General features: G+C 40.7%; 1 long non-coding RNA gene across 1 annotated transcript in view; it reads left to right on the top strand.

Annotated features, from left to right (window-relative positions):
- Window positions 1-12598, top strand: part of LOC120369485 — a 139842-nt gene extending 127244 nt beyond the window's left edge. The window contains exon 6 of the long non-coding RNA XR_005583180.1: window positions 12520-12598. This is a non-coding gene — a long non-coding RNA (uncharacterized LOC120369485). The remainder of the gene's footprint in view (window positions 1-12519) is intronic.
- Window positions 12599-21768: the final 9170 nt, after the last annotated feature.

The following is a 21768-nucleotide window of genomic DNA, read 5'->3' as shown; positions in this document are numbered from 1 at the left end:
ATCTTCTCAGTCTGATGATGAACTATTATTCTTTGATTATGGTTTTTCAACAAATTGTGAACTTACCTTATAGTAATTTCATCTAGACCACATTTCCCTAGTGTGCTTATGAGAATGTTGTGTGGGACTGTGTCAAAAGGGCTTACTAAAATCAAAATATAGCACATCTATTGCTGCTCCTCATCCTCTAGGCCAGTGTTTCCCAAACTTGGGATGCCGCTTGTGTAGGGAAAGGTCTTGGCGGGCCGGGCCGGTTTGTTTACCTGCCGCGTCCGCAGATCTGGCCGATCGTGGCTCCCGTGGTTCGCTGCTCCAGGCCAATGGGGGCTGCTGGAGGTGGAGGCCAGTACGTCCCTTGGCCCGCGCCACTTCCAGCAGCTCCCATTGGCCTGGAGCAGCGAACCGCGGCCAATGGGAGCCGCAATTGGCCAGACCTGTGGACGGGACAGGTAAACAAACCGGCCTGGCCCGCCAGGGGCTTTCCCTACACAAGCGGCATCCCAAGTTTGGGAAACACTGCTCTAGGCTAAATAATCCTGTAAAAGAAGGAAATTGATTTGGTTTGGTATGATTTGTTCTTGATAAATCCATGGCAGCTATTTCTTATAACCCTATTCTCCTTTAGGTGCTTAAAATTGTTTCAGTGCCTTTTTAGATATCAAAGTTCAGCTGACTGATCTATAATTCTCTGGGCCCCTGCTGTTCCCCTTTATAAGTATTGGTACTATGTTTGTCCTTCTATAGTCATCTGGGACCTCACCTGTCCTCCATAACTTCTGGAAGATCATCACTATCAGTTCCAAGATTGATTCAGCTTGTTCCTTAAGTACCCTAGAGTGAATTTTGTTTTTGTCAGACCCTGCTGACTTTAATACAACTAATTTATTATGTTTTTTCTCACCTTATTCTGGCCTGTATTCCTTTCCCCTTGTTACTAATATTAATTATGCTAAGAAAGTGTTCACAATTAAATTTTTTAGGAAAGACTGAATCTAAATAGGCATTAAACACTTTGGCCTCCTTGATGTCATCCAGTATTTGCTCTCCTTCCCAATTACCATTTTATTTTGTTCCTAATGTACTTATAGAACCTCTTATTATCTTTTATATCCCTTTTTGTTCCTTAACCTTTCTGATTTTGTTCTCAAATGCTTATGCTATTCTTTTATATTCATCCTTAGCAATTCATTCATGCTTCCACTTTTTAGGATTCCTGCTCAAATTTCAGGTCATCAAGAAGCTCCTGATATTGGCCTCTTACTATTCTTCCTATCTTTGCTGTTGTGCCTTTACTATTGCCTCCTTGAGAAACTGCCGTCTTTCTTTTTCTTAGATTTTCTTCTCATGTGGGATATCTCTGAGTTTGTTAAAATCTGCTTTTTGGAGTCCACTGTCCTTATTCTACTAATCTTATTCCTTCTTTTCCTTAGAGTCATGAAATCTGTCATATCATAGTCACTTTCATCCAAATTGCCTTCTGCCATCAGAATTCATCCCTGTTAGTCAGCATCAAGCCTAAAATGGTTGCCTGTGGTTACTTTCTCTACTTTTCTGAAACAAGTAGTTGACTCTAATACATTCTAATAACTTATTGCAGATTCTGTGTTTTGCTGTATTATTTTTATACCAGATTGGTGGGTAATTGAAGTTCCCTGTTCTTACCATCTTTTGTGTTGTTGTGATTTTTATTATTTGTTCTAGAAATGCCTCATCCAGTACCCCCTGATTTGGTAGTGTATATTAGATCCCTACCATGACATTGCCCCTTCCTCCCTGCCCCCCCCCGCCCTGTTTTTTTTCAGTCTTCGCCCATAGACTTTCAACTGGTCTGACTTTCACCTTTGTCTGGACCTCAGAACAAGTGTGTATATAGTCTTGATGTACAATGCAACACTTCCTCCCTTTTCTCTCTGCCTGTCATTCTTGAACAAGCTATACAATATTCCAGTAATGAGATTTATCCCACAAAGGCTCTGGAATGTCAATTAAGTCATAATTTAGCTTGTGTGGGAAGACTTCCAGTACATCATTTTTCATAAGAAAATTTTAGTTCATGACGTGGTTCAATTAAACAAAAAAAAGGCGCATTGCAAACCTGAACTTCTAAAACGTTCCGTGGTAATATTTCATAGCTCTGTTGGAGTGTAGCTGCTGCTGAATGACTTAACATACACCTAAATCATTATAATTCACAGTGCTGTATTATGGTCCAAAAAAATACTCCTCCAAAAAAAAAAAAGTCACCTGAGTTACCTGTCATCAAATACATTTCAAATAAACAGAAACCCTGTGTCCCTGGTCGCTGGCTAGTAAATTGTGAAAGTCAATGTAAAATTAAATCACTGCGCTTCACAAGTACTCGCTTCACTTGATATCTTTACCTTGCTTTGGTCAGGAAAATATTCCTAGCAACATGTTTCTGTATTTAAAGGAAAATTTTAATGCTGCAAAATGTACTGAACTCTCTGTCATAAATCTTACAGTTATGCTCTTTAAAATAGAACAGCATGATTTGATTTTCTTTGTATCTTTCTGATTTATGTCAGAAAATAATATTTCATGGTTGTGAGGCTGCCTTTAGAACCTATAGCTGCTAAGGTCGCCGCAGGCTCTAAATCTTCACCCCCTTTCTCTTCATTTTGAACATAAGACACATGGCATTCCTAATGTTTGTCTGAGTGTCTGTAAGTCATGTATGCTGACAACACTATCGTATTTAATGATTTTAAAATGTACTCTAGCCAGTGTCCTGTCTAATGCTATATCAGTCGTATGTCTGAGTTTAGCTAGCCATAATCTTAGCCTAAATAAAACAAATCTGCCTTCTTTTCTAACCTCCTATTACAGAGTGCTGCTGAAATCTCTCTAACTAAACTGGGCCCTTTTCTGAAGCACTGTCTGTATTCATGATCCCACTAAGAAAGCTTGTATCCTCTGTTCAAGGATGCTTATTTTTCTAAAAAATCACACCAAGTTTGAAGTACATAGAAGTTATAATACTCAGCCGTTATAATAACTTATTTTAATAATCAGAATTGTGTGTTGCCACAAAACCAATCAGATCTGCTGTATCTTCATATCTTAAAAATACTCATGATTTTAGAGTGCATAGACTCACTACATAAACAATTAGGCTAGCTTTCTTTGCAGATATGACAGACAAGGAATATCTCTTGGTATGTTACTCAGGAAATGTTGTTGATATAGCTTTGGTTAGAATAAAGAAAAAACTGGGTATTTATTAAGTCTGATTTGTCTATAACAAGATGAGAAATATGCAAGTATTTAAATGTTTCATTTTTGAGGGAGTACTATTGGATTTTTGGTTTTGATCATATTGAAAGTTCCACAAATTCATCCTTAATGCATTTCTTCAAAGGATCACTGAAATAATTTCCTTCTTGAAATATCCCAGCACACACACGTTCCTGTACTAAAGTGTGTGATAATGTGTATATTGCAGTTGTTTATGAAACATCATTTATGGTGCTGATTACACCTCTACCCCACTATAACATGGTCGTGGGAAGCCAAAAATCCCTACCGCGTTATAGCTGAAACCCTGTTATATCGGGGTAGGAGTGGCAGGGCTCTGGCGGTGATTTAAAGAGCTCCAGGCTCCAGCCACTGCGGGGAGCCCCAGGCCATTTAAATCGCCGGTGCACCCCTCTGCCACAGCCCCAGGGTAGGGGTGGCAGGGCTCCAGCGGTGATTTAAAGGGCCCAGGGATCCCCTCAGCAGCTGGAGCCCGGAGCTCTTTAAATCACCGCTGGAGCCCTGATGCCCCTACCCTAATATAACGGGGTTTCAGCTATAACTCAGGTATAGTGATTTCAGCTTTACTAAGTGGCTGGAGGTCACTCAGCTCTGCTGCTTTCCGCTGTAATTTCAGCAAAAGTCCTCTCTCTATTGTCTCCCATCAAGAAGCTGCCTCACCATCATCTCTTTATGAGAAGTCCCTTGATTGGCAGGATCCTTAGTGGAGGAGAACCAGTAGCTTTTAGGATCATTGAGTGGAGTTCTTGTAACAAAGTAGGAACCCCCCCTCCCCAGCTTAATCAATTTCCACTTCCTAATCAATTCTGAGTTTATGTACAGTTACGGGCATTCCCATGGGGGGAGGGATACCTCAGTGGTTTGAGCATTGGCCTGCTAAACCCAGGGTTGTGAGTTCAATTCTTGAGGGGGCCACTTAGGGATCTGGGGCAAAAATTGGTCCTGCTAGTGAAGGCAGGGGGCTGGACTCAATGACTTTTCAAGGTCCCTTCCAGTTCTAGGAGATTGGTATATCTCCAATTATTATAGTGTCACTGGAGGAATTCTGGGTAGAAAGCTCATGCAAGTAAGCTCTCTCTCTGTAGATATACTTCCCTCTGTTTACCAATGGCAAGGTCAGAGATCTCTTTCCCCTCTGAAGCTTCTGTCCATCTGGAGTTCTGGGTAAATAGCTTACACAGATAAAACAGTTCTGTGGTTGTATTTCCCCATTTACCAACAAATGGGAGCAGAGAGCTCTTTATCCTGTAGACTCAGAGCTTCATGCCATAGGACTGACACACAAATATTTTGCTGGAGCAGGACCTAAGATAATAAAACCAAACTAATTGGCTGATACTGTGATGGGATAACTAAAAATTAGTGATAAGACTACAAGAACTAGCAATCCTCATGCTTCAGAGCAAACTTTGATTACCAGCAATGGTCAGATATATTTATTTCATGGTATAACATTACACAATTACTGTACATGCATTATTGGTGGTTTGTCCTCCTCTGAGGCATTAAGCATTGGCTACCGTCAAGCACATTTCCACTTCTGGTGTAAAATCATATACACGAGGATCTTTAACTGACCGTAGATAATCAGCAGATTCTACACTGTACAAGATCTGCCAAATATTCCTTTTGGTGAGCTGGAGATGGCATTGGAATGGACAGGCAGGGAATGGTGCATGCAAACTACCATACACAAAACCCTGCACAGAGAACCAAGACTATTACTTAAGAAGAGAGAGAGCCAGTAAACCTCCATATGACAATGTTGACCCTAAATCCCTGTAAACTAGCAATTACATGGGATTATTATTAATAATTTATTTTACTATAGCACCCAGATGCTTCAGTCATTGTGATGAGAGCTCTTCGAATACAGATGAAGAAGCAATGAGAAATCCTAGCTCCACTAAAATCAATAAAATTCCCATTGACTTCAGTAGGGTCAGATTCTTGATTCATGGCTATTGAACTCACAAATATATACCTTTTGATTTTTATAAGGATGAAGTTCCTGCACACATTTTTGGAACATTAATGTCCACAATTATTGCAATATATATATAAAATTTTCTTGTGGGCTTTTTTTTATTGCAGTAATTGTTCCCTGACTGCCACTTACCACTTCATTTTTATTTAATACTGCATTTAATACACTCGGTATAAATTAGATGTTTTCAGAGAGGCAGATACTAATATGACAAAAAAAAGATTTGTAAATTCTCACTGCTTTTAAAAAAATGTTATTGCTTATATTTCTGATTAAGGAATATACATTAAATTCACCTCTGTATGCCTCTGTTTCCCCAGCTTTAAAATGGGGATAATGATACTTTGAGACCTATTGATGAAAAGTGCTATATAAGGTCTAGGTGTTATTAATCATATCAGAAATATGCTTGCAACATAAGAAATTCTGCAGCATTCATGAGAAGACTAAGAACATTTTTTAGAATACCACTTCTAGAGAACCGGATTCTACTAAAAGATTTCTACAGGCAAGCTGCCAAGTTTGAAAGTGCAGCCACTGAGATATATTTCTTTTTACTTAGGGCTCATTAGCAAGAAGCAGCTGCTGGTTCATTCAGTATTAATGTCAGCCATAATAAAAGACACCCACTTGTGGGAAGAGGTGAATTTGGAGAGAATTATAAAAAAGGACTCTGCACCAAATTGCACCATATCAATCTGACTGGTTGAATTATAACAAGACGCACATTTTGTGAAACCTTAAAGCAATAACTATAAAAGTAGCAAGATTGTACATGCTCCTGACTCTGCATTCTGTAGCTAGACTACATGTGCTTTGCTTGATAATGATGCTAAATAAAAAGTGAAGGGCATTTCTGTTTGTATAACTTTGAAACCTAAGATATGTAGATATGCTACTTTTCTTGCCTACGAAAACCAGCCAGTTTCTGCTGCTGCTTGAAAGTTTTACCTTAGGAAATATTTGAAAAGATGTTCACACTCACTCATCCCCAATTATTCAGCACCCCTAAAAGTGTAGGAGAAGGCTTCGCCTCCCCCTGTTTTCTTTGCTTTTACTTAAAAAAGGGAGGGGATCCGATGCACAGATGAGGGGAAATAATCATTTTCAATAAAAATGACAAAGAAGAGAATCAAGTGTCTGATCCTTGCTAAGGAGCATTATTTGTGCATTAAATTACTATGTTTTGCTGAAATATACATATAAGTAGCATGCTAAAGACAGGAGATTGGAGAAGAATCAACAAGGTGGATAAAGAAAATATAAATAGGAGGCGCTGTTTATAATAGTAGGAAATAAACGGATTTACTAATTGTATACAAATTTCAAATCAAAGCTACAGATTTTATTTTTACAAAACAAGATAGAATTACCTTTGTTCTTGAACACGTCAGTGGTGATTAAACAGTGAAGAATGAGAATTGATGATTCAGGGTTTGTTCACTTTTAGATCCCTAGTCTGAATGTAATCCAGAAGAGTCCTAGCAATGGTATCTAGAAAATGCATTACTCCTCATGGCTGTTAGGTGATCTATATGGAATGAATTTGTGGACTCAGTCCATTTCTTAGTGCACAGATGTTTACCACACAAGCCACTGCTACAATTGACAATTGTTTGAAGTCTGAGTAGAGACGTCAAGAACTGAATACTTAAGGAAACTCAACTATTCTTTGTACCTTTAGAGATATTCTCTCCAGAATGTAACTGAATCACATTTTTGGAGTATTGTGGGAGAAATTTAGATTACCAGTGTCTATGCTGTGTTTGGTATGTGGATAAATATATGACTTCTATGGCTAATGCAGTAAATGTGGTATCTTTCATATGCTCTGAGTTAATAAAAAGACTGAAAGATCAGCTAGTCCAATACAAAAAAACCAAACAAAATAAGCCCCTGACAACTTATTTTTTCTCCTAAAAACAGATTAATATTTAAAAAATGTTAGTTTCTGGGACAACATCCTTTGGATATTAGTGTATGTGCTGGGTTTCAGCTCCCTCCTCCCATCTCACTTTCCAAAATTATACAGATATTTTTCTGCTGCCCTATTGATGTTTTTAAAAATTAATTTCAACAAGCCAGAAACTAACTAATTTCCCTCTACAGGGGAAACTGACTATGCATAAAGGTCTGTCAAATACACAAAGTTAACAAACTGAATCGATTTATTTGCTAACATGTTTCACTTATAGTAATCTTAGGGGTTACTTGTAATAGAGTAGATACAATATTCACAAACTGAAATGTGATTTTCAAGTTGACTGTGTCTCTTTAACAGCTATGTTATTCAAATTCCATCTGTTATATTCCATTTAGTTTTCTTCTTCATTTATTCTTGCCATTCCTTTCAACTTACCGTCTGCCACATGGCCATCCGACACACTTCTTTCATTGTCTTTTAGCTGCAGTGGTGAGCATTTGCCTTCTAACTGTTAATTTAAGGCAGAATTCCCCAGCTGTCCACCCTCCCTATACCACAGGGGTTTCATTTCAGAGAGAGTGCAAATAGCTTAGCAGAAGTTGTTAAAAAGAATATAAAAAGAAGGGCAAAAATACCCTCCTCCATTGCTGAAGTGGATTTTCTCAGTAATTTGCCAATGAGTCCAGTGCATGCTTGGGGAGACAAAAATTGCCTAATTATTTCTCTCACTGCAAGTATTTTGACTGGCCTTGGTTTTGTGTCAGCTCAGATTTTGTGTTTGCCTGCCTTTCTGCACCTTTTTATATTCATTTCAAGATGGAGAAGGATGAAATTGAAGGTAGAAATCTGAATACAGTTCGTGGTGACACATTTTGGTGTTCTCAGCTTCACCCACGTGACAAGCACATTTGCATTCAAAACAAGAAGCGCATACTGAAGGGAAAAAGAGGCTTTGTGGGTGTTGCAAAGAAAACCTTAGAGAATTAACTGAAAAGGTGATGTAATTACATCAGTAGATACTGGGCTTGCTTTTTATCTCTAAAATATTCATGGCTATTCCTTTAGGGCCAGTCTATCAGCATCATTCTTTCCTTGATAATCTGTCAGCAGTTTCCCTGCTTCCACTTTACCTGGCATTATCATGACACCCTTCAAATGTAAATATATGGCTGGTTCACATCCCTCACCTTGGCAATAATAAAAAGAACAGGAGTACTTGTGGCACCTTAGAGACTAACAAATTTATTTGAGCATAAGCTTTCATGGGCTACAGCCCACTTCATCGGATGCATGCAGTGGAAAATACAGTAGGAAGATATATATATACACACACAGAGAACATGAAACAATGGGTGCTACCATACACACTCTAACGAGAGTGATCAGTTAAGGTGAGCTAAGCATATACACATCTAAGCATATACACAACCCAAGGATACCCATATTTTATGAGTTTAAAATACGTTGACTTTACTAAGCGTGTGTGAACTGGTTTGGGAAACAAATAAGAATCTGCTCAACTACCAGCACAGGCATCTGCCAAATTAAACCCAAATCTTTTAAAACTGCTTCAGATCATTTTTGAATAAGGAATCCACCACTTCCTCATCTGACCTTTGCTATGGCTGTCTTCCTCACAACCATCTAAATCTTTCTTCTCCTGCAACCAATAACATTTTCAATACACATCCTCTTTCCCAACATGAAGGTTTGCCCATAGACTGTATGGGCCAGGATTTTAAAGGTATTTAGGCACCTAAAGATGCAGATTGGTGCCTACTGGGATTTTCAAAAGTGCCTTGTTGAAAATCTGGCCCTGTTTCTCCTCTTCTCTTGGAAGCTCTCCTACCATGGAAGATTTAAAGGACATCACTTCCTGCTGGGTCTTGGCTGCTGCTAAACGTATATCTGGGATGTCCAATACACTCTAGGCTTCATTGTCCCAAAGCACAGGACATTTAAACAGTGTGGCCATGATCAAGAAGAGAAGTTTCACAGGCATGAGATATGGCTTTGGAAGAAAGAGAACTGAAGCAACTGGAGTGCTTGAGAGAAATGGCAGGTGCCTGTTGGAGGTAGAAGGCCTGTGCAGCTAAGGGCAACCACAGAGCTTACTGTTGGAAAGTGAAAGAGCCTTAAGCATTCTGGACAAGCTCCCTAAGGGTGAATCCTTGTTTGATCTGACTATTTGTGAATGGACAACCATTATACAATTGTCTGATTGGTGTGGTATTTGTAGCCATTTGTTGTCTGTATTCTAAGTACAATGACCCCAAGACAGCTCATGTGGACAGGGAACATTACCATGCTATATCTTAAAACAAGTTGTCTAGTGTAGTTATCTAAATTGTTATAAATGTCCATGATCGCACAATCAGAGTATAGAAAAGAAAAACAAATAAAAGAACACCAGTCTGCCAGTGAAAAGTTATAGAGTCCTGAGCAGAACATGGCTTGATCATTTTCAGTATTATAACCACAGCAAATATACTTAGATATTTCCATTTCAGTGCATATACATTTCAAACAAATATGAATTAAACTATATTTTAATTTTCAGCCATTGGAAATGAATATGAATAGAAATGTAGCAGCTAGAATTACAATGCTCATTATGTGCTTTTATTTGCTGTGTCTTGAAAATGTTCCATTCCAGTCATTGTGTTAACATATTTAGTATCTAGAAAAGAACTCTGACATTATGAGAAACCATCCTTTGTCCTTCAACTAGGATATCCAGAAATTTCCATAGTCAGGTAAACTCTTGACTATACCCACAGAATAGGAAGGGATATTTCAAAATGAAAAGCAGTGTGATATAGGTCCAAGTAAATAGGGCTAGATTTGCAAAGATGCAGATAGGTGCCTAGTGGAATGTGCAAAAATGCCCATGTGAGTTAGATGCCTAACTCCTATCGACTGCCAATGAGAGTTAGGAACCTAACCTCCTTAGGAGCTCTTGTGATTCTCTCCTCCTGCCCCCCAACCTCACCCACAAAAGAGCTATATCTAGTTCTATGTAACAGTGCTAGGGTTTTAAAGGAGGGTGGATTCCATTTTCCTAAATTCTTGAGGTTTCTTCCCTATTTCTCAATGGTTCAGTCCCAGCCAAACAGCTGAAACATGGAACCCTCCCTGGAGATTAGACCTTTGAGAACAGCAGGGGCAGAAGGGAAAAAAAGCACAAAGAGTAAAGAAAAAGGAGACCAGCAAGTCATCCCCTCCCTTGGGAAAACTGAACTTTTTTCCCCCCCAGGAATGGAGCCCCCTTTCTCCTCAGCTACTATATTTTCTTGTCTCTTCCCTTTCCTGATAAGTAGGGGGGCCTGCAGACTTAGTCTGATGCAGTCTAAGAACATGGCTCCGGCCAAGGCCCCAGCCCAGCCTGCCTCCTGCACTCTTGTCCAGACCACAGGGAAATGGATCATTCAATATATTCACATCACTCAGGCTCTAGCACAGTAAGCAAAAACAGTTGGGAAGTTTGAATTCACAAGATTTTATATTTTTCATCACAGTCACTTGAATGTTCTGTGAAAATAGTACAACATTACTCTTATTTGCAGCTTATAGATACAGATATAAATGGGGAAAATGTTTTCTACACACAGATCATCTTATGATCTAGACCCCGAGGGTTCCTTTCCCTGGAAAGTTTTGACCTAATTACCAAGTTTAGTGTTCCTGTTCATATTCTACTTGTTCCATCCCTTTTTTGATTTCCCATGACAGAGAAGTGCTGCTATTTATTATGCATTGCATAATAAAGTATTACTTTATCAATTTGAAATGTGCTGCTGGGCAACTTCATTGAGTGGTGTTATGTATTTATTTATTTTGGTAAGTTTAAGTAAAAGGTAGATAACAAGGAAGAGAGATTGACAGAGAAGAAAAGATTTAGAGAAGAAAATCTTGGTGCAGAAATGTCATTTTTAACATAAAAATACAACAAAGAAATAAGGAGCCAATTCATTCCCCTCTACTTCTTTACACGGGTTGGTTTATCTTGTTTTGGGGGCCACAGACTGGGGATCACCTGCCCCACGGCCCACCATCTCTGGCATTCTTCTGTTTGAATTTTATGGGGTTGTTGCTCAATGAGATTTAAAGGGGTGGGAGATTTGAGGAGCCATGGAAGAACCTTTCTCTGGTGCATTCTTCTGGACAGTGGCAGCAGGTATCTGAATGCATTACTACACCTATGTTAATTTTTCTAGAAGCAACACACCTTCAGCTTTGCATTTGCCTCCTGCCCCAGTTAGAGATGTGATTCTATGCGGGTGCTAGGTGGCTAGCCAATGGCAACCCGGTTCCTGCAGGTGCCAGGTTACTGAAGGAAGAAAAGTCAAGAGGAGCAGAATGTAGCCCATTCCTATTGTTTTGCTATAGAATAGCTATGTCCTCCTCTCTATTTCCTGTGTCATGAATGATTAACTTAACAGAGCTGTAGCAGCACCACAGAAGATAACCTTCTATGGGGCTCCCCAGAATTAATTGTATGGGGATACTGCCTCTGTTGCAACCACCTCAAACACCACCCCATCCTGAAGGAGATAATTAGCTGGAAACATCATATGGTGAACACAGTGGGCTTCCCTTACCCTTCTCTCTCCCTCCCACAGGTAATCCCAAGGAAGGGTTTGATTCAAGGCCTTTGCTGTTAGCAAGAACTAGGTGTGCATATGATAGTTAAGATTTATCTGTATACAACAGTTCCTAGCACAATGAGCCCCTGATTCCTAATGGGGGTCCCTAGGTGATATGACAATACAATTAATTAAATAAAATAAAAAAGCAGTCTAGGGGATATAAACACATATTTTCTGTGAAAATCAATGACAGGTATATATTTAAATTCCCTACATTCCTTTAAGAATCTCAGCCTGTTTTCATACATCATAATTTCTGGAAATTGTTAAAGCTCTAAAGTTAGCATAGTTGTAAAGGGTAAGAGAAAAGGAAAATAACAGAGGAATAGAAGAGATAAGAAAGACAAACCAAACAGAACTATCAAAATTGCTTCTGACTAAAGAAAGGGAAATAGAATAATTACAACGTTTAAAAAATATATAAAATGAAGATTAAAGGAAAACAGATGAAATAGCAAATATTAAAAGGAAAAATATTTATACATTGTGTTTTTTAACAGAGTAGAACATGTAACTTTAATTAAAAAGCTGTGAAACACAGGAAATATAATTTATTTGAGGCCAAGAATATTTTTGCATTTGCATATCTTTAAAGCTCTTTAAAGTTTGTTTCACAAACCCACTAAGATAAGCTTTGCTCATCTCTCTTCTGAACTCTTTATTTTCTCTTTCTCCTTCTTAAGGAATTAGAATCATTGCAGTTGCCCATTCTTCGTGACTAGTACAAGTAGAGAACTAAGTTTGTCCCTTCCTTGATCTTAGGCAAGTATGAAAATCTTCTGTGTCCCCAACACATTATTATTATTGTTGTTATCCCCTTCATAGACCAGCAGTGATGCACTGTAGGGGTTAACTATGAAAATTTAATTTTCTCTCCTTTCTACAGATACACACCCACAGTATACAGCAAATTGGCATTTTCATTCTCATCATATCTCCAGCAAAGTATGAGAATACTGACAGTTTTACTGTCCCTTAAACAGGAAATATTAAAGCTGTATGTGTAATCTTATTGTCTCTACTGGCTTGCCTTAAATGTACTCCTAAAATAATCTCATGAGTACTCATTTCAGACTGAAGGGTAAAGCATGAATGGCAGAAGTAGGTGTAATCTTGTTTCTAAAACCACCTTTTATGGTTGTGACCTGTGAAGCATGAAGTGGCAAATTTAAGTGGTGAGGTGGATATGATGAATAGATTTTTAAATAGTTTTGTAGTCAATGGCAGATACGTGTTCACTGTAAATTAATACAGTAAAGACTTTAAAATTTTAGTGGTGAAACCAGACTTCAGCTAAAGAATGTGGGCTGAATGCTCACATTACTTATGCCTAGGGAAATCAATGAATGTAATCAGGAGGAGAATTTGGCTAACACCATCTTGTATCACTAATGATTTTTCTTCAAGTCTATTTCCATTCCCTCTTCTCTATTTCCATTGTTTCTTTTTCTCTTTCCTCCTCTTTTCCTGGCCAGTATCATAGATAAACCATATAGTATCAAAAGAGGACAGTGGCAAAAGGACTGTGGACAAACTCATAGCTCCCTGTGTAACATTTATGCAACTTTTCAATAGGCAAATTAGCTTATCTGTAAATAATTTAACCCCAAATGTCACTTAATGGTCAACCCATCCTGACCCAAATAGTGGTGAGTGTAGGACATGGAGCTGCACTAAATGTGGGTAGAAAGACGGTTGCTGGGATTGGTCGGTGAGAGGGTACCGGATGGTGTCTGGGATGCTCATTTGGAAGAACGCTGGTTAACTGGTACCTCTCTGGGGGGTAGTATCGTGTCTGGAAGGAAATTGGAAGGTGTCTGTGGATGAAGCTGGGGGGGTAGTGCAGGGGTGTTTGGGTAAGTGGGGATGTTTGAAGGTTAGCTGTGTGGGGTTGTCTGGGGGGAAGCTGGAACCTGTCCAGGTATGAGAGTCTGGATCACCTCCCTCCGCGGTGGTTGGCATGATTGTTGGTGAGAGGGGGAGGGTCTGGCTTCCATATGCATGTGGGCACACACTGAAGAGGGGCCCATCTCCCCAGGAGCAATATAGGTAAGAGGGATTCTCAACATGCAAGAGAGCTGGGCTCTGCTTTGAATAGACATAGCCATGCTTTTCCCTGCCCAAGCTCAGCTTCCCCCAGAGGGAATTCCCAACCTTCTAGGTTTGGCCCCTCCCTATAAAAGGCCAGCCCAGTGCTCAACTGGCTAGGTGTAGGAAAGCAAAGCCCCCTTCCCCTGAAGATGGTGCTGTCTCCTCTTGGACTGGGCCCCTGAAGACAAACTTGAGGTAGGTGCAGCTGAACAGAATTAAGAGAATTAAGGCCACCGGTCTGGACTCAAGAGGATTAAAAGGTGTTTTTTGGGATGTTGCACGCCATGGACAGTGACTGAAAATCTGAGGAGGGAGTCGGGGTGTAGGGATGACCTGTCTGGGGGAAGTTGGGACTGGAGGCCCTGGGAAGCAGGGCTGTTTGTGGAGGAGGAATTAACAACTGCTAGGCTGATGGGCTGGAGTGTCTGGGAGCCTTTCTATGCCTTGGCCCTCACTGGACTTTGGCGAAGGCACTTGCACTGCATCTGCTTCCCCCTTCCTTGCCTACTAGGCAAGAGGTAGCAGGCAGTCTGCCTGGGGACAGAGTATTTATCTGTCTGAGCTGCTGTTCCTCTTGTTTTTTAAAGGGACAGCATCATTTCATGTGGAAGGAAGGGCATGTTTTACAGACTGTTCTTCATTTGAGGAATGAGAGGCTATCCAGGTTTTCATGAGGTAAAGAGTTTTTCCCCTTCTAAAGATCACAAGTTGTTTAAAAGTTTGGCACGTGAGAGAGAGACTGCAGATATCCCTGGGAAAGGACTGGAGGGGAAGCAATGGTTTAACATGCTCCACTGGAACTGTCCCCAGACTGTGCTTAGTTCAGGATGCTGGCCTTTTGTTGACTGTATGCAATTTTATTTTGATTAAATAGGGTTATTTTCCTAACCCTGTTCTTTGGTGTGTCTTCCTTCTGGCTCCTGCTGTGGTTGGTCACTCTAGCCTCTGCCACTGTGACTCCTGCATAGGCTGAAATAGAGAAGAGATGGAAAATAACCCATCCTTAGTTATGGGGACTTTTTGGATGAGGAGTGACCTGTGGCTCCTAAAAATTTAAATCTCTTCCTGTCACAATAATCACGGTCCATTCCAGGAAAATTCATATGTATTTTTGCTACTGGTTTTCTTTGTATTCTGCTATGGGCTCTTCAGATTTTTCAAGATATATATTTTTGAGATTTAGTACTGTATTGAACGTTGTATATGTTTGCATTTTCTTTTCCAAAAATATGTAGGAACTGTGACTAAGCTGGTCCCTGAAACTAAAGTTGTTCCGTAGCATATATAAATCTCAGTGCAGCACTACAGGCAGGGTCATATTTTCATATTAAAAATGTTCTTAATTTCTCAAGACACATAACATTCTTCAACAAATAGCTTTAGTATATCCACTGCAAGGAGTTAATCATCATGAACATTTGAATTCTCCTCAGTCCTCCTTATAGAATCTCAAGTAGTGTTTGACTATAAGAGTTTACTCTGTGCTGTATCTGGTGTAATTCCTTTCAAAACTGAAGTACTGTACTATAACTCAGATACAGTGAAAACTGATTTTAAGTGCTCACTCTGGGGACAATAAAGGTAGTCCTCTGATAAAGATTGTATTCGGTACGCTTGGAGACACTTTAGGAGAGATTCTAAAGAACATTCCCTAATAAGGGTGGCATTTTGCACAGGTTTCAGTGTATACAATGCAGAAAATAGTTCTAGCAGGAATCTTTTCAAAATTGCTTCCTTAAGGAGAGCTGATGAACTAGTCTCTGTAGAGAGTCAATTGATGATCTCAGTTAACAATGGACCCAATATTTCCCTACTGGCTCTCACCACCCAAGAAAAATATTGGCCAATTCCCAGTTTGTAGCCTAGAGCAGTTGATGTGCTTCTAGAAAGTTAGTAATTGATATTGACAAAACTCAGCCTTTAAGGATGTTCATCTCTGTGCAGATAGCCAGCACAAAGCCTATATACAACTTAAGTCCTACTGAGGTTTTAATTTAAGGATAAATGTCACCAAATGACATTTGATTAGGTGCTGAGCAGGAACGGTAAATGTCTTATCAATACTGTTATGCTGGAGGTATTAATGGCTGCCATCAAGTGCATCTTTGATCTCTAGACAATCATAGACATCACTAAAGTGACGGGTGTTGTAACCAATCTTCTTTTAGGCTATATGGAAGGAGCAATTAATATCCTGCCCTTTATGGGTGAGAGAGCTGGAGACAACTGAAGCTACCACTCAAGGCAATCAGCCACGTAGGGAAGCCTGAGCAGGGCTAAACCATATATTCTACTGGGTTTCTCTGGTACTGGTTGCAAAGGCAGGAGCTCAGGGATTGCTTGGCAAACTGTGTGAGGGATATGAAGAAACGCAGCAGACAACAGGAGATGTAGCTGTGAGAAGAAGCAGACACAGAGCTGCTTGGCCACAGAAGCTGGGGAGGCTTGGGGACATCTGAACCAGGAAACTGCATGCTGTTGGTTACTCCTATGTTGTTCAGTGAACCAGGACTTTGTGTGAGTTCCTTGTAAATACACAGGATTGCACCAAAAATGTACCTGACTGGTATCATCAAATCCTCCTAAGGGAAACAAATCTGCAATGTCCTGAATATTGGATAACCACTAAGGCAACAATACTCTAAGGGTTATTGGTGGTTTATGAAGTGTGGTCTGTTATTTTGTTCTCTTTTTATAATTGTTGTTGTAAATAGGGGCACTAAATAATAAGGAAGCGTGAAAACCATTATCATGTTGACATGTAAATATCCAGAGTGTGCGCCATCTCAGCTTCCATGAGGCAGAAGCTTTTTGAGCATTGTTAAATCATTCTTCATAGTTTTCAGACACAGAGCCGCTTTGCCATGCAATATAAAGATCAAAAATAAGGTTTAAAATGCAATTTAATGATGTTTTGATTACGTAAATATCATTAAATGGATGTGTGTGTTCATTGGGGGTTTTTTAAGTGCAGTATTTTGAAATGTCAACTGGAAGGAGACATTTAGCCTATTTTTTAAAATGTGTGGTTTGCTTCTGAACATAATGATTAAGGCCCTGAGCCTACAAGCATTGTGTGTATGCTTAAAGATAAGCGCCTATGTAAGTGTTTGCATCACTGTGGCCTTTTCTGGGCTTCCTGATTGTAGTGGACTGTGCCTTTAAGAGAGTTGGCTATAGCACACCTCAGAAAGTGGAACCAGTTGCGTTCATTTATAGTGCAGAATTTGTGCTCAGTGAAGCCTGAGCTACAACCTGGCCAGCATTCAGTTTCAGACATGGTAGTTTCCATTTTAATAAATTATATTAATAAATTAATCTAACTCATTTAAGATAACATGGTTGAAACACACACCCTTTTTGTCTGTCAAGACAGGGCTTGTGTTAGCTGTCTGTGTCTTATACCAAACCCAGGACATTGCACACTGATCACAGATGGGGTGTTGCAGGTCTAGTTACAATATATTCCTAAACTGGGATGTGGAAGTTTGTATAGATGTTATCTGCACAATAACCACACTGTGCCTGAAGCGGGGGGAACTTTGCCGAAGGAAGGTAGCAGTACTTTGTGGTGGGGAGGAAGGGAAGGTCAGAAACTGCTGCAAAAGAGTGAGTGGTAGTCAGCTGTGCAGCACTGAGTCACCCCCGGGGAATGTAAGGGCAGAAGGCTTTAAAAGGTGCAGACCCTGGTGTTGGAAGCCCTTTCTCCACAGAGAAGGCAAGGCAGCAGCCACCCTTCCTCCCCTAGAGGTACAAATATCAGGTTCAGTTAGGACCTTTTTAGCGGGGCTGGAAAGTAATTTTCCCCTCCACAACCATATTGGCTTAGGTGGAGTGGGGTTTTATCACCTTCCCCACAGCCAGGGGCGGCTCCAGACTCCAGCACGCCAAGCGCGTGCTTGGGGCGGCATGCTGCGGGGTGTGCTCTGCCGGTCACCGGGAGGACCTTCTGCAGGCGTCCCTGCAGAGCTTCCGCTGGTCCCGTGGCTCCGGTGGACATGCCTGCGGGAGGTTCACCGGAGCCACGGGACCAGCGACCGGCAGAGCGCCCCCCGCGGCGTGCCGCCCCTGCCCACAGCAGGTGTCAAAGAGGACCTATTATGGTGAGGAGAAAAAGTGGTTAAGCTATGTGTCACAACTTGTTTTGTAAGTGTGGGGCAGATGTCCAGTCCAGGTATTTCATAGGGAAGGCATCCAGTGACCAGATAAATGGCCTGGTAAAGGACTTTAAAAGGAGGTGCTGGTTAAAGGAACAGAATGGAACGGGGGTGGGCTGGTTCAGGGCTCCTATGATTGGTATGGCAGGGAGCCAACCCCCCTTTCCTATAGCCTACCTTAATCCTCCTATGGAGGCTGGGGGTGGAAGGTGAGGTCCAAGCCATGTGTTGTCTGGGGAATCTGTATGGAAAATGAAAGGGGGGGGGCTGGTGGAAGCCCCAAGTAGTTATTTGAATAAACATGGGATTACCTCCACTGTATATTGTAGACATAATAAAGCTGTGGTCTGATTTGAAGTGTCTCCTCTCCTTCTTTCGGGATAGCCGGACAATATCTAACTGCAGTCAGTTCTTTATTTTGAAGGACATTAACATTCAGGAATAAATGGTAAGGCTTTTCTTTTCCAGTTAAAATAAAAGATTTAATGTAATTTCAATGCTTTTTTTCTATTTAGTTTTTCTTTTTAAATTGTGCTAAAGAGTCCGCCTCCCTTCTGCTTCTCTGAGGACGTTTCAATTTGTAGTGAAATGTGCCGTAGGGCTGCATACTTTGATTCAGTTGTTAGATGTATCATGTAAATCCATAGTCTGAAAACAGCATTAAATTTACCTTTGACTTAATACATTATAACATTTCCTTTGTAGTCATTTTGAGGCGATGAAGTGGATCTTATACATGGTACCTCTTAACAGCTGCTTTTGTGTTTTTGCTTTGTATCAAGTGAAAGAACTGAGTGGGAGTAATCACAATACTGAGATTGACATAAATGTTAAAGAAACAAAAAAGTATGCTTGCATGTGACTTATTAAATTTAAGTGAGACATCTATCGTGTTAAAAAATATTTTTTGTCTCGAATAGACAGTCTATGATGACATAATGACATCCAAAATTTTAAATGGAAATAATATCCCAAATTTCACAGTAAGACTGAATATTTACACCTACATATACTCCCTAGCTAGGGAAGGGAAGTTTTAGAATGGAAATACTATCCAAAATAATACCTCCAGAATATGCACAAGTTTAATAGACTAGTTCTGGTCTCATAACAGTGTAAATCAGGAGTAACACCACTGAAATCAAATAGAAGTGTGGAAGTGGGGTTCAGATACATCTTGCTTACTTTGGTGTGAGCGAGATCAGTCAGTGACTCCCAGGGGCAGCTCTAGGAATTCCGCCGCCCCAAGCAGAGCGGCGCGCCACATGGCGCACTCTGGCTGTCGCCGGTCCCGCGGCTCCAGGGGACCTCCTGCAGACGTGCCTGCGGAGGGTCTGCTGGTCCCGCGGCTCCGGTGGAGCATCCGCAGGCATTTCTGTGGGAGGTCCACTGGAGCTGCTGGACCAGCAGACCCTCCGCAGTCATGCCTGCGGAAGGTCCGTCAGAGCCGCCTGCCGCCCTCCCGGCAAAATGCCGCCCCAAGCGCACGCTTGGCGCGCTGGGGTCTGGAGCTGGCCCTGGTGACTCCACCCCTAAGATTTGTCTCTAACTTTTAGCACAGTATAACTCACCTTGTATCTGAAGCAGGCTATTCTGTTTTTCTTCAGAGGGAGGGGCCACCTATCACTGGAATAGCCAAGAAAGCAAGATCTTTGGTAGAAATGCAGACACCAGCTCCTTAGGTGGTGCCAAATACAACTCTAAGGGCTAGTCTACACTTACGAGCCGGGTCGACGCGGTGAGTTCGACTTCTCGGAGTTCGAACTATCGCATCTAATCTGGACGTGATAGTTCGAACTCCGGAAGCGCCGCGGTCGACTCCGGTACTCCACCACTGCAAAAGGCGGTGGCGGAGTCGACCTTGGAGCCGCGGACTTCGATTCCGCGGCGTCTGGACGGGTGAGTAGTTCAAACTAGGGTACTTTGAATTCAGCTACGCTATTCACGTAGCTGAATTTGCGTACCCTAGTTCGACCCCGCTTCTTAGTGTGGACCAGCCCTAAGGGAAGAATGATGTTCTAGTCACAGAGTATCTGACTTTTGATATCGATCAAAGGAATCCCAAAGGAAAGTGATTGCTTGTTTATACAGTCTTTCCAACCAAGCACTGTACAGCAGCCGGTAAGGCATTTTAGACACTTCAAACTGTTTAAATAATTTGTGCTTCTATTTTGCAAGCTGTTAAGATAGCACTTTATTTTAAGTAGCCTATTATTATGGATTCATTTAGTCTTAATTTTAGAAGCACTTATCATTATAAATTCATCTGGTATTTATGAAACTGCCACCTCTGTTTTCACAGTTGTTCCATTTTAATTTAATATTTATACTTTAAGTAAGTGCACAAGGAAGAAGCATTATACTCATTAGAAAACTCAAGTGTGTAATGAGTTTGCATATAGATAAAGTAAGTTATTAAATAAATTGTAGGAATTCCCATGGAATTACCTTATGCACTTGGCTTCAGTATGTGATAAATTTTCACTGCAACTCTTTCTTGTTTTTACAATAATGCCTAGGGAAATAAAGAACCTCAGGCGGGAGGTTGAAAATTCAAATAGAGACAACCCTCCCACCCCCCCTCCCCCAAAAAAACCCAAACAAAACAAACATATCTAATGGGAAGAAATATTCTGTTTCTAAAAAATAGAGACAAGGTGGAAAAGGTAATATCTTGTATTGGACCAACTTCTGTTGCCAAAAAAATACAAGTTTTCAAGCTCCAGTGAGCTCTTCTTGGGTTAAGAGGGAAGGTCCTTTCATTGGTCAGTAACTGCTTAAAAGATCAGAAACAAAGGACAGGAATAAATGGTCAGTTTTCACAAGGGAGAGAGGTAAATAGAGGGCTCCTCATGGATCTGTACTGGAACCTGTGCTGTTCACCATATTTATAAATGATCTGTAACAGTGAGGAGACAAAGTTTGCAGATTATACAAAATTTCTCAAGATACTTAAGGCTAAAGCTGATTGCAAAGAGTTACAAAGGGAGCTCGCAAAACTGGGTGATTGGGCAACAAAACGGTAAATGAAATTCAATGTTGATAAGTGCAAAGGAATGCATACTGAAAAACATAATCCCAACTATATATACAAAATGATGAGGTCTAAATTATCTGTTACCACTCAAGAAAGAGCTCTTGGCGTCATCGTGGATAGTGCTTTGAAAACATCTGCTCAATGTGCAGCAACCGTCAAAAAAGCGAACAGAGTATTAGGGAACCATTAGGAAAGCGTGGGACTGTTCAGGTTAGACAAGGGACAGCTAAGGGGAGATATGACAGAAGTCTACAAAATCATGTGAAGAAAGTGAATAGGGAAGTGTTATTTACCCTTTCACATAACACAAAAACCAGGGGCCACCAAATGAAATTAATAGGCAGCAGGTTTAAAGCAAACATAAGGAAGTACTGCTTCACACAAGGCACAGCCAACCTGTGGAACCTATTGCCTGGGGATGTTGTGAAGGCCAAAAGTATAATTGGTTTAAAAAAAATAGATAAGTTCGTGGAGGATATGTCCATCAATGGCTAGTAGCCAAAATGGTCAGGGATGCAACCCCATGCTCTCAAGGTCCCTAACCCTCTGACTGCCAGAAGCCCTGTCCTGTCCATTCCCTCTGAAGCATGTCTCCATTACCTAAAGAAATGCAGAGCTTTCTCCTGCACTGTTCAAGCCAATGAAAG

This window comes from Mauremys reevesii, linkage group 7, assembly GCF_016161935.1.
Source record: "Mauremys reevesii isolate NIE-2019 linkage group 7, ASM1616193v1, whole genome shotgun sequence".
NCBI classification, from domain to species: domain Eukaryota; kingdom Metazoa; phylum Chordata; order Testudines; family Geoemydidae; genus Mauremys; species Mauremys reevesii.
This window is presented reverse-complemented; position numbering and strand designations above follow the sequence as displayed.